This window comes from Spinacia oleracea, chromosome 3, assembly GCF_020520425.1.
Source record: "Spinacia oleracea cultivar Varoflay chromosome 3, BTI_SOV_V1, whole genome shotgun sequence".
NCBI classification, from domain to species: domain Eukaryota; kingdom Viridiplantae; phylum Streptophyta; class Magnoliopsida; order Caryophyllales; family Amaranthaceae; genus Spinacia; species Spinacia oleracea.
Window position 1 is genome coordinate 19,199,750 of NC_079489.1, and position 10,515 is coordinate 19,210,264.

The following is a 10,515-nucleotide window of genomic DNA, read 5'->3' on the forward strand; positions in this document are numbered from 1 at the left end:
TTCGAGTATTATGGGACGGAGGGAGTATATTAATAGTTGGAAGTGGGGACAAAAAATGTTAAAAAAAAGAAAAGTGTATCTCTTTTTAAAATACGGTAGTTTAAGGAAAGTGTATCTCTTTTTAAAATATGGGGAAAGTATAATCTAAATTTATCTAAACTTATTTTATCTTGAAAAAAACTTATTTTATCTGAAAACTTGAAATAAACTTATTTTATCTGAAAACTTGAAATAAACTTATTTGGTGTAAAAGTGTGTGAAAAAACTATTTTTTCTAAACTTATTTTATCTGAAATAAACTGGATTAATCTGAACTTGACTGAACTTATCTGAACTTATTTTGTCTGAAATAAGTCAAAATAAGTCGAACAGAACAGAACCTTAATTACCCCCATGTAGAATAAATATTACTATGCATAAGGTGGATGTAAAGTTATCCAAAATGCTTAAAATTACGAGCGATATCCGACTAAAATGATAGAAGACTTAAAAATTCCAAAATATGTCCCTTTTATATATAATGTCCGATCTACTATCCATATCAGCCGATAACAGTTAAAAAAGGGAAAAAACAATTTAGCAATAAACCGCCAACTAATGGCTATTTCATTGAACGCAAATCGCCAATTCAGTTGGCGACTTGCTCTTCTTTAGTAATGTTGCTTGCGTCACTCAGCTCCATGTCCTCTCCTTTTCTTGTGTCACTTTCGTGTGCTCTTCCTTGATGTCTAAATATGCAGATGAATTAATCCTTGAATCTAGCTTATGTGGCCCAATGGCGGATATATTTAGAGGGGGGGGGGGGGGGTAAGGGGTATAACGACCCCATTCCCCAAGTAAAAGTTCGAGAAAAAAAAATAGAGTTAGCTTGTGTAAATTTTTATTGTAAATTCCAAGGCTTGAAGAAAAAAAAAGACTCAATTGAACCCACATTATAATCGACTTATTTCTCTCTCCTCTAATTTCACCTGACTTCCTCAACTCCAGCCACCCACTTGTATTTAAATCTCGTTTCTTGGTGAACCGTGAACGTCGACACCTGATCTTGCGACCTTAAAATCTTGAATCAAGGAACGACAATAACTCCATCAATCGTATCCCAAGTTTGCTACTTTTCCCAATCAAGTGAGTTTTCACCTATGTACTTCCATCATTTTGATTTTCAAGTCACAAATCAGATGCATTTGGTTATTGAACTTTAAGTACGTATTTGCTTCTTCATGGTATCCAAAACACCCTTTTCCAAGTCAAGATTGTGAATAATGCTTAGGAGTACCCAATATTATGATATAATATTTTGTATGTTTGATGTGCTAGTAGAATGCTAATAATTCTAAATTCGTGATTTGTTTGCACTAAATTGTCCAATCTATAATCTATAATACTCCCTCCATTCCCTTTTGTTCTTCCCCTAAAGAATGTTGGGTGTGGTTTAAGAAAACTGAATCTTGGTTTGTATTGGGATATGAGTAATGATTGGGTGTAAGAATAATGATTGGGTGTAAGAAATTGAATAAAGTAAAGAGAGAGAAAGTATTTAATTAATAGGGAGAAAAGTAGATATTTTATTAAAGTAATGAAAGAAATCAGCAAAAAAATTCAGTCAAATGGGGTATGGGACCCATCAGCTGTTACATGGACCAATCAGATTTAATCATACAATGACTCACGTTTTTTTTGGCTGGAAATTAAGCCCAAACAATTGATTTCAGTTTTCCCTCCAAATTTTCCCCCCAAATAAAAAAACAGGGGATTTTTAATTTCCCTCCAAATTTTTGAGGGGTTGACATAGTGAATTCCCTTTATAAATAGGGTCACTTTCCCCCCACAAAAGACCAAAATCTGACTTTTACCAAGTTCAATAAATACAAGCAAAACACCAAAATTTCTTCCTCAATTCAGCATTAAATAGCAAAAAAACAGGGGACTTAATGGCTTCAGATCAAGAGGATGACGATTTCCTCGGATTTTCTGATGATGAAGGCGATGGCATTAACTCCGATTCTGACTCAGAGGTAGGTGATGATGCTGCTGACTTGGTACAAGCTTCTCAAAATACTGCTGCTGATTTTGGGGACATTGGGTTTAATGAAGATGTACCAAACAGCACTGAATATGTACAGCAAGTACCAGAAGTAGAAGGGGAAGGGCACCAGCAAACTACCAACTTTCAAGAGGTACCATTTCTTTTTGATTTGAACTTTCCACCACCATCAGAAAATGCATCACCAATTCATCATCAAACAGCAACACCCAGAACAGATCATCATAAGCCTAGGACTCCTAGAATAAATAATGAATTGAGGCTTGAAATTTTGGTGTACCTGCTGAATAGAAAAATTCCAGATTCAGAAACTCTTTTGTTTGGGACAATAAGGGATGCAGCCATAGAATTTGATTACAACAGAAAAACCATAGGGTCAATATGGGACAAAGCAAAGAAGCAGAAGGCAGCAATGAATTCATATGTGGTGGAAAGTAAGTATCACAAGTGTGGCAGGAAAAAGGTTCAAGTCACATATGACTCTATTGCACAAATAGCCATGGGGGACAGAACATGCATTGTAGATCTTGCAAGAATGCTCAATTTGGGACCAACAACAGTATGGAGGCTCATCAAGAGGAAAATTATTAAGCCACACTCAAGTCCCTTGCATCCAGGCATTTCAGATGCATGCAAAATGGCAAGGATGAGGTGGGTACTCAGACTAATAATGGATTACACTATACCACAGGAACCAACATATTACAGCATGTATGACTTCATTCATATTGATGAGAAGTGGTTTTATTTGACTCAAAAAAACCAGAGAGTTTATCTTGCAAACAATGAACCCTATCCACATAGAAGTGCAAGTTCAAGAACCAAGATACCAAAATTCATGTTCATGGCAGCAGTAGCCAGACCAAGGTGGGGTGAAAATGGGAATTGTGAATTTGATGGTAAAATAGGCATATTTCCATTCACAAATGCAGTTGCAGCCAAGAGGACATCAAAAAACAGAGTAAAGGGGACCATTGAAACAAAGCCAGTGAAGTCTGTGAATCAAATTGAAACAAGGGCAATGATGATCAACATGCTAATTCCAGCAATCAAGGCAAAGTGGCCACCACATGAAGGGGAAAAGGTCATCTATATCATTCAAGATAATGCAAAGGCACATATATTGCAAAATGATCCTGAATGGCAACTACACTACAAACAAGATGGGTTCACTTTTGTGTTGACTCAACAGCCAGCAAACAGTCCAGATTGCAACATCTTGGACTTGGGATTTTTCAGGTCAATACAATCACTTATGCACAAGAAAATGCCTAAAACTGTGGAGGACTTAAGTGGAGCAGTGTATGATTCTTTTAATGAGTTGCATCCTAAGACATTGTCTAATGTGTGGATGACATTACAGTTTGTTTCTAATGAGATTCTAAAACACAAAGGCAACAATGATTACCAACTTCCACACAACAAGAAGATTTTAGAAGATGAAGGCAGACTGCCAGAGCAAGTCAAGGCACCTATATGGGCAGTTAATGAATGCATGCAACTCTATGATGAATGGAAAGCAAACCAGTGAAGCAAGGTGAAAACAATTAGATAACTTTTTGTGTTTTGGGGACATGTTTTTAAATTGACAAGTAAAACCAATGTGTCACTTTTGTAAGCTTAAATGCAAGCATAACATGTAGGCAAAACATTTTGTAAGCATATCTTTTGGAAGCATCAATGAATGAATCTCATGTTTAAGTTTAGTAAAGTTTTTTTTCCATCATTCTTATTCACATCAATGTAGAGTAATCAAGGCAAGGCAATAAACATCAAATGAGTACATAACAAGAACAAGGCAGCATTGGCAGAAAAAGTACAAGGCACAAGAGGTAAGGCAGCATTGGCAACACTATAAACAAGGCAGCATTGGGTTCTTAAGAACAAGGCAGCATTTGCAATATCACAACTCTAAACACATCGGCTTCAAAATGGAAATAAATAATAATATCACATCATTTTCAGATGGAAATTATTCCCATTTTGAAACCGATGCGTCAAAAGATGTAATTTTGACAAAAACAATCAATTCATCATTGATAACACATGGAATATGCCTCACATAAACAAAGATTCATAAATATCTCAGAATGTCCCCAAAAATCATTGAATCAAACCCTTTCCAATTAAACTTAGCTCCTGAAAAACATCATGGATGCTAATGGTGCATGAGTTTGATTGAAAAACAAAGGGTTTGACACTCATAAAATGAAGACTCATCACAGATCACAAGGCATAAGTACAAAAACTTCTTCACATCACATCTCTAAGCACATCGGCATCCAAATGGAAAGAATGCATATCACATCATTTTCAGATGGAAATTCTTCCCCATTGGATGCCGATGTGCCAAAAGATGTAATGGTAAGGAAACAAGAACAAAGCAGCAAAAACAAGGAAGCAATGAACAAGGCAACATCATTGACTCTCAGTTTAGTTGTTTTACATCATTGACAGATTTGTTTCTAAATGATTTACAACCTCACCACCAATTCACCAAAGGGGATACTAGATCAATCAATGATGTGACATGATCTGTATTCCCTTTGGTGATTGGTGGTGAGGGACATGTTTAGAATCAAATATCTCAGGTTATCAACACATACATCACAGATCAGAAACACTAACATCATTGAATATCAGAAACACATTATACATGTTTTGCAATACATGAATTGCCTCTCCTGTCTAACCTGACATAAGATCTCAGAATGTCCCCAAGCATCATTGACACAAACCCTATCCCCTAACACTTAGCTCCGGAAGAGCATCAATGATGCTAATGGTACACAAGTGTTATTGGAACATTGGGTTTGAGTCTCAGCAAATGAAAGACTCATCACAGATCAAGCATAACAATAACAATCAACAATGCATCAGATCACCATGAACTGATCAAAGCATAGGGTTTGAACCTCATCAAATGAAAGACTCATCACAGACCTCCACTGATTCATGGGACATGAAGCATTAAACAGATCATTAACATGTAGGGTTTCATTTCTCAGACATATTGACACACATCATTGATCAAGTAGTTTCAATACTATCATATCTTTAACATTCTTCTGCCGAATGGAATGATTGATATTCACATTCCATTGTGTGAAATGACATTCACTCCGTTCGACAAAAGAAGTTAAAGGACAATTATCAAAACAAAGATCTCAGAATATCAACACTAACATCATTGAATATCAGAAACACATTATACATGTTTTGCAAGACATGAATTGCCTCTCCTGTCTAACCTGACATAAGATCTCAGAATGTCCCCAAGCATCATTGACACAAACCCTATCCCCTAACACTTAGCTCCGGAAGAGCATCAATGATGCTAATGGTGCACAAGTGTTATTGGAACATTGGGTTTGAGTCTCAGCAAATGAAAGACTCATCACAGATCAAGCATAACAATAACAATCAACAATGCATCAGATCACCATGAACTGATCAAAACATAGGGTTTGAACCTCATCAAATGAAAGACTCATCACAGACCTCCACTGATTAATGGGACATGAAGCATTAAACAGATCATTAACATGTAGGGTTTCATTTCTCAGACATATTGACACACATCATTGATCAAGTAGTTTCAATACTATCATATCTTTAACATTCTTCTGCCGAACGGAATGATTGATATTCACATTCCATTGTGTGAAATGACATTCACTCCGTTCGACAAAAGAAGTTAAAGGACAATTATCAAAACAAAGATCTCAGAATATCAACAATCACATCATTGAAGATCACAAACCTCCTAATATTGATCTCAGAATGTCCCCAAGCATCATTAAAACAACTCCAAACCACAAACACTTAGCGCCCGAGAAATATCATTACTGATACTAATGGCAGCACGAGCATTTGTGGTTAGTTGGACTTGTTCCTCAGCAAAAAAAAGACTCATCATCGATCACAATAAATAAAGGGACATTATTGTATCCTAAAGGGACATGCTTGGACATTAAGCATTCAACACCAGGCCACACTGAGAGGACTGAAATAACTCAAACCCTATCCCCAAATTATATTCATTTCATGCCTTTACTAATCCAAAACATAGTTATACTGATCAAATCTCATACTCACCAAAGCATCATATTTATCATACACAAAACATACCATAAAACAGGGGACATTAAGCCATCAAATCATGTTCATCACACAGACAACATTCCACAAAATTTCATAACCATATGGAAACACCATCATCCAATCATCATTATCAATATCAATATCATAACTTAAAATATCTAACATCAACATCCATACAACTAATCACAACATCATCATCCAAACAACAACACCCCTGGCCAACAACAGATCACAGTTGTTGGCATCCACCTTATGACTCCACAGCTAGCCAGCATTCAATAAAATGAAAAAAGGGAGAAAGGAGACAGACTTATCTAAGCATCATCAGATGCTGAAGCCGATTTTTTTCTCTTTTCTCCTTTCTTTGAGGAGGGATAACCAGATGAAAGTTGTCCTGGAGACCCAACAGCATCACCATTCTCATTTTCACACTCTCCAACATACACCAGATCAAATGAATCAGACCCACTTGGTTCCTTGCAATCAATAGGGGACAAACAACATGATTAGTGCCATCATAAAATAACAGGGGACCATGAATTAAAATCAGATTTAATCAAACAACTCAAAATAAAGTTCCAAATAATTTCAGATCACCATGGTTACCACATGCAATGAGATAAATGAAAGCAAATCACACAATAAATCCATTAAAATCCAACTAATTTTCGGAATACATCCAGATCCCATTTTTACCCAAAAAATGTGAAATAATATCCCAAATACATCCAGATCCCATTTTTAACCACATGCAATGGGAAAACAGATCAACAAAACACATGAATATTCCGATTTTCTTCAAATAATTTCCAAATAGCTCCAAATAAAATCAGAACTCAATTTTAACAACATGCAATGAAAAAACAGAGCCCAAAATAAAATCAGAACTCAATTTTAACAACATGCAATGAAAAAACAGAGCACAAAATAAAATCAGAACTCAATTTTAACAACATGCAATGAGAAAACAGAGCAAAGAATAACATAAAAAGCCCGAATGAATCCAACAAATCTCCAAAAAATTCCCAAAAAATTCGAAATAATACCAGATCTGCATTTTTAACACATGCAATGGGAAATCAGAGCAACTACTCCAGAAAATAATCCGAGTTTAATGAACAATACTCCAAATAAATCAAACATTTATCAAATCCCACTTTTTTAGACATGCAAACATTCATCAAACCATTTTAATAAAACCGACATAAATAACCCTAAATAAATCGCAAAAAATCAAAATTAATACCTCATCGGAATCTCCTTCACCGAAAAAAACGCAGATCTGAGGGAGTGGGTTTCCGATCGTCATATTTTGACTCAACCTCCTCTCCTGGCTCCACTTCCCTCTTCCGAAACCATTCTTCCAAATAGTTTCGAGTACTCGTATTTTCTTTTTGGGCCAAATACAGATTGTTTTTATATTCGGCGGAGTAGGAATGCTCGTTATTGGGACAGTTGCACTTGGATCCCCAATCACAGTTGGAATCGGGGATTCTTTGACCAGAAGTTCCCACCCCAGAATCACCTCGAGTTCTAGACAAAGAAGAACCCATAAAGTACCAGAAAAACAGAGATCAGCGACGATTAGGGACCAAAAAGGGGACAAAAATAGAGGGGATCTGATCGGAAAATGATTCCGAGTAATTTTTATGAACGTTTTTCTGCGAAAACGTTTCAGATTTGCGAGATTTGGAGAGGAAAACCCAGATCAGAGGCGGAAAACCTAGGGTTTTCTCAAGAACAGGGGAGGAATTTTAAGAGAGAGAGAGAGTGAAATAAGAGAGAGAGAGAGATCCGAAGAGGTGAGAGAGAGAAATCAGAATGAGAGGTGAGGGAGGGATTGTGAGATAGGGACGGGTAATAAAGGGAGGGGGGGTAGGGTTAGGTTAATTAATTAAATAAGGTGGGTGGGGTAAAAGTGGGTGGGAAAGGGTAGAATCTTAGGGTATTTTTTGTAAATAGTGGGGAATCTTAGGGTAAATTGGTAAAAAAACTATGGCCAAAAATAGTAAAGATTCAGTAGGGGAAGAACAAAAAGAAATGCTAAAAAAGGAAATGGGAAGAACAAAAAGGAATGGAGGGAGTAATATATATTAAAAGGCGTTTTCAAATAAGTTTATGTGCCATGTGGCGCTCTTCTTGTGATTATTTCATTTCATGTAATCTTCATATATTTAAAAATGCAGCATGTATAAGACTCGAACCCGCGACCTCACGTTTAAACACTGAAGTGTTTACCATCGAGATATAACACATTGCATGCTATCATTGTAAAAAAATATACTAATAAATGTAATAAAAAGGAACTGATTAATAATATTTTCAAATACGAAGTAAGAATAATATAAATTTTACTAATGCAGTAACCCGGGGCATCGCCCGGGCCTAAAAACTAGTTAAAACAAGAATACGGGAGGAACATGTTTACATAACCATTTTATTTGACAAATTTTTTATTTGTGTACCCTCTAAATTTAATATTTCCAGTTTTGAGGAATTAGGCAATTATCTAAAAAATTTAAATTAGTCAATTAAAATTGGATTATTTATTAAATGGGGTTCTTGTATTACAGAATGTGAATATAATTCATTTTATAATTTTCTAATTGAGGATTATTTTAAAATGTATGCTAGAATGTTAGATTAGAATTCTACAAGATGAAGGAAAAGTGTCTAGAATACTTTTGGAAGAAAGGTGAAAGGAAGTCACAAAAACCATCTTCTTCGTCTCACAAACTTTGATGGAACCCCCAAGTGAAGAAATTGACTGTGATGTTTCTCATATTCAAGAAATGACACTGAAATCCTAGTGCCATTAACTTAAGAATCTGATGAGTGACGATTCTGATTCTGAATATTCGGATGAAGATGAAGTCTCGTGTGAAACCACTCCTCAAGGTAGAGCAAGAGTTTGTCGGAGAAATGATATTTTGGTGTCGATCTTCTGCTACATGATCCAAGATTACAAATTTCATCTAATCATCCTGATGATCGAGACCCCGTAAGAAGATGATACATTGTCAAAAAGCCTTGTCGACCACGTACACATGCATTCCCTCAAACAAAAAAAGGGTGGTATGCATCGTTTTGGGGTATCTTGGTATAAAAAAATATAATTTGCTCAAGTATAGCATTCACAAAGATGTTGTGTTTTGTTACATTTGTTACTTGTACAAAGATAAAACACGTTAACCAGGAGGTGATAAGTTTGTTAATGGAAGTTTTATTTGTTGGAATAAAACCAAAAGATTGGAAAAAAAATGAAGGTGGTATTGGCAGTAACAATGATTGAATCTCTAGAGAAGTATGATTTTTTTTATTTTAAGTCCCTTTTTCTTGCTAGTTTATTCACCTACCATTGACTCTTTTACCAACATCAACTGGAGTCGTTTTAACGCTTTAAAAAATGAACATAACCCGACCTATTAGTAATTCGAGTCGCACTGACTTTAACACGTCCCATCCAATAATTAGTTCTTATCACAAAATATGACCACGGTATAATTTAATACTTCATCGGATTTTTAAAACTTTACTACGTATAATTACACTATTTAGAATGAAATAGTACAGCTTTTCCGCTACTAGCCGTGGGATCATTCTACCATGGTCATCTTAAAAATGACCATTGTTTAGAATTAATATGGGCCACAAAACATTCTTTTCTTTTATCTTTAAATTTAATAAAATAATATATTTTAATGAATTTAATTATTTTATCATCATAGGCTTTATTCATATCAACTTTCAAAACTTCCATCCTATTTTAACCCTTCTTCTGGCGTTTAATGTAAGTGATTATTTTATTTGCCAAAAGATAGTTGTGCCCCATGAGCCTCTTAGGGACAAAAGCATTCTGAAATTTCCCAATTAAATTCTCACAAAATTAACTTCATTCTATTTGTGAGGCATTTGGAGATTATATTGTAGATACAGAGACTTATAGGTCGAAATAGAGAAGGCTTGTCTGGAAAATCGACTTTTGGAACAAGAGCAATGAGAGTACGATTCCATTCTTGCAAGATATACCCTGAAGAGAAAAAATAAAGAACATCCCTAGTAACATCTCCACCAACAATCTCCCACGCCTTTTGGAGTAAAATGGCAGGAACACCATCCGGACCTGGGGATTTTAAACCTCCCATCTGAAACACGGCATTCCTAACTTCCACCTCCGTAAAGGTTCTATTGAGAATATGAATATGTCTAGTGGTTAATCTAATAGGCAAACTGCTCATGTCTTCCGGAGTTCTCCATTTATTTACCTCATGACCATTGGCTTGAAGCAGATCCATAAAATGCTTTTGAATCTCCCTTCTAATATGTTGTTGATTAGAGATCCAATTCCCATCCTTATCTTGAATAAA

At 35.6% G+C, this 10,515-nt stretch overlaps 1 long non-coding RNA gene across 1 annotated transcript; it reads right to left on the reverse strand.

Annotated features, from left to right (window-relative positions):
* Positions 1-4,743: 4,743 nt before the first annotated feature.
* Positions 4,744-8,228, reverse strand: LOC130469945 (uncharacterized). The gene is made up of 2 exons (XR_008930104.1): positions 7,395-8,228; positions 4,744-6,624 (listed from the first exon to the last, which is right to left on the reverse strand). It is a non-coding gene; the product is annotated as an uncharacterized lncRNA (long non-coding RNA).
* Positions 8,229-10,515: the final 2,287 nt, after the last annotated feature.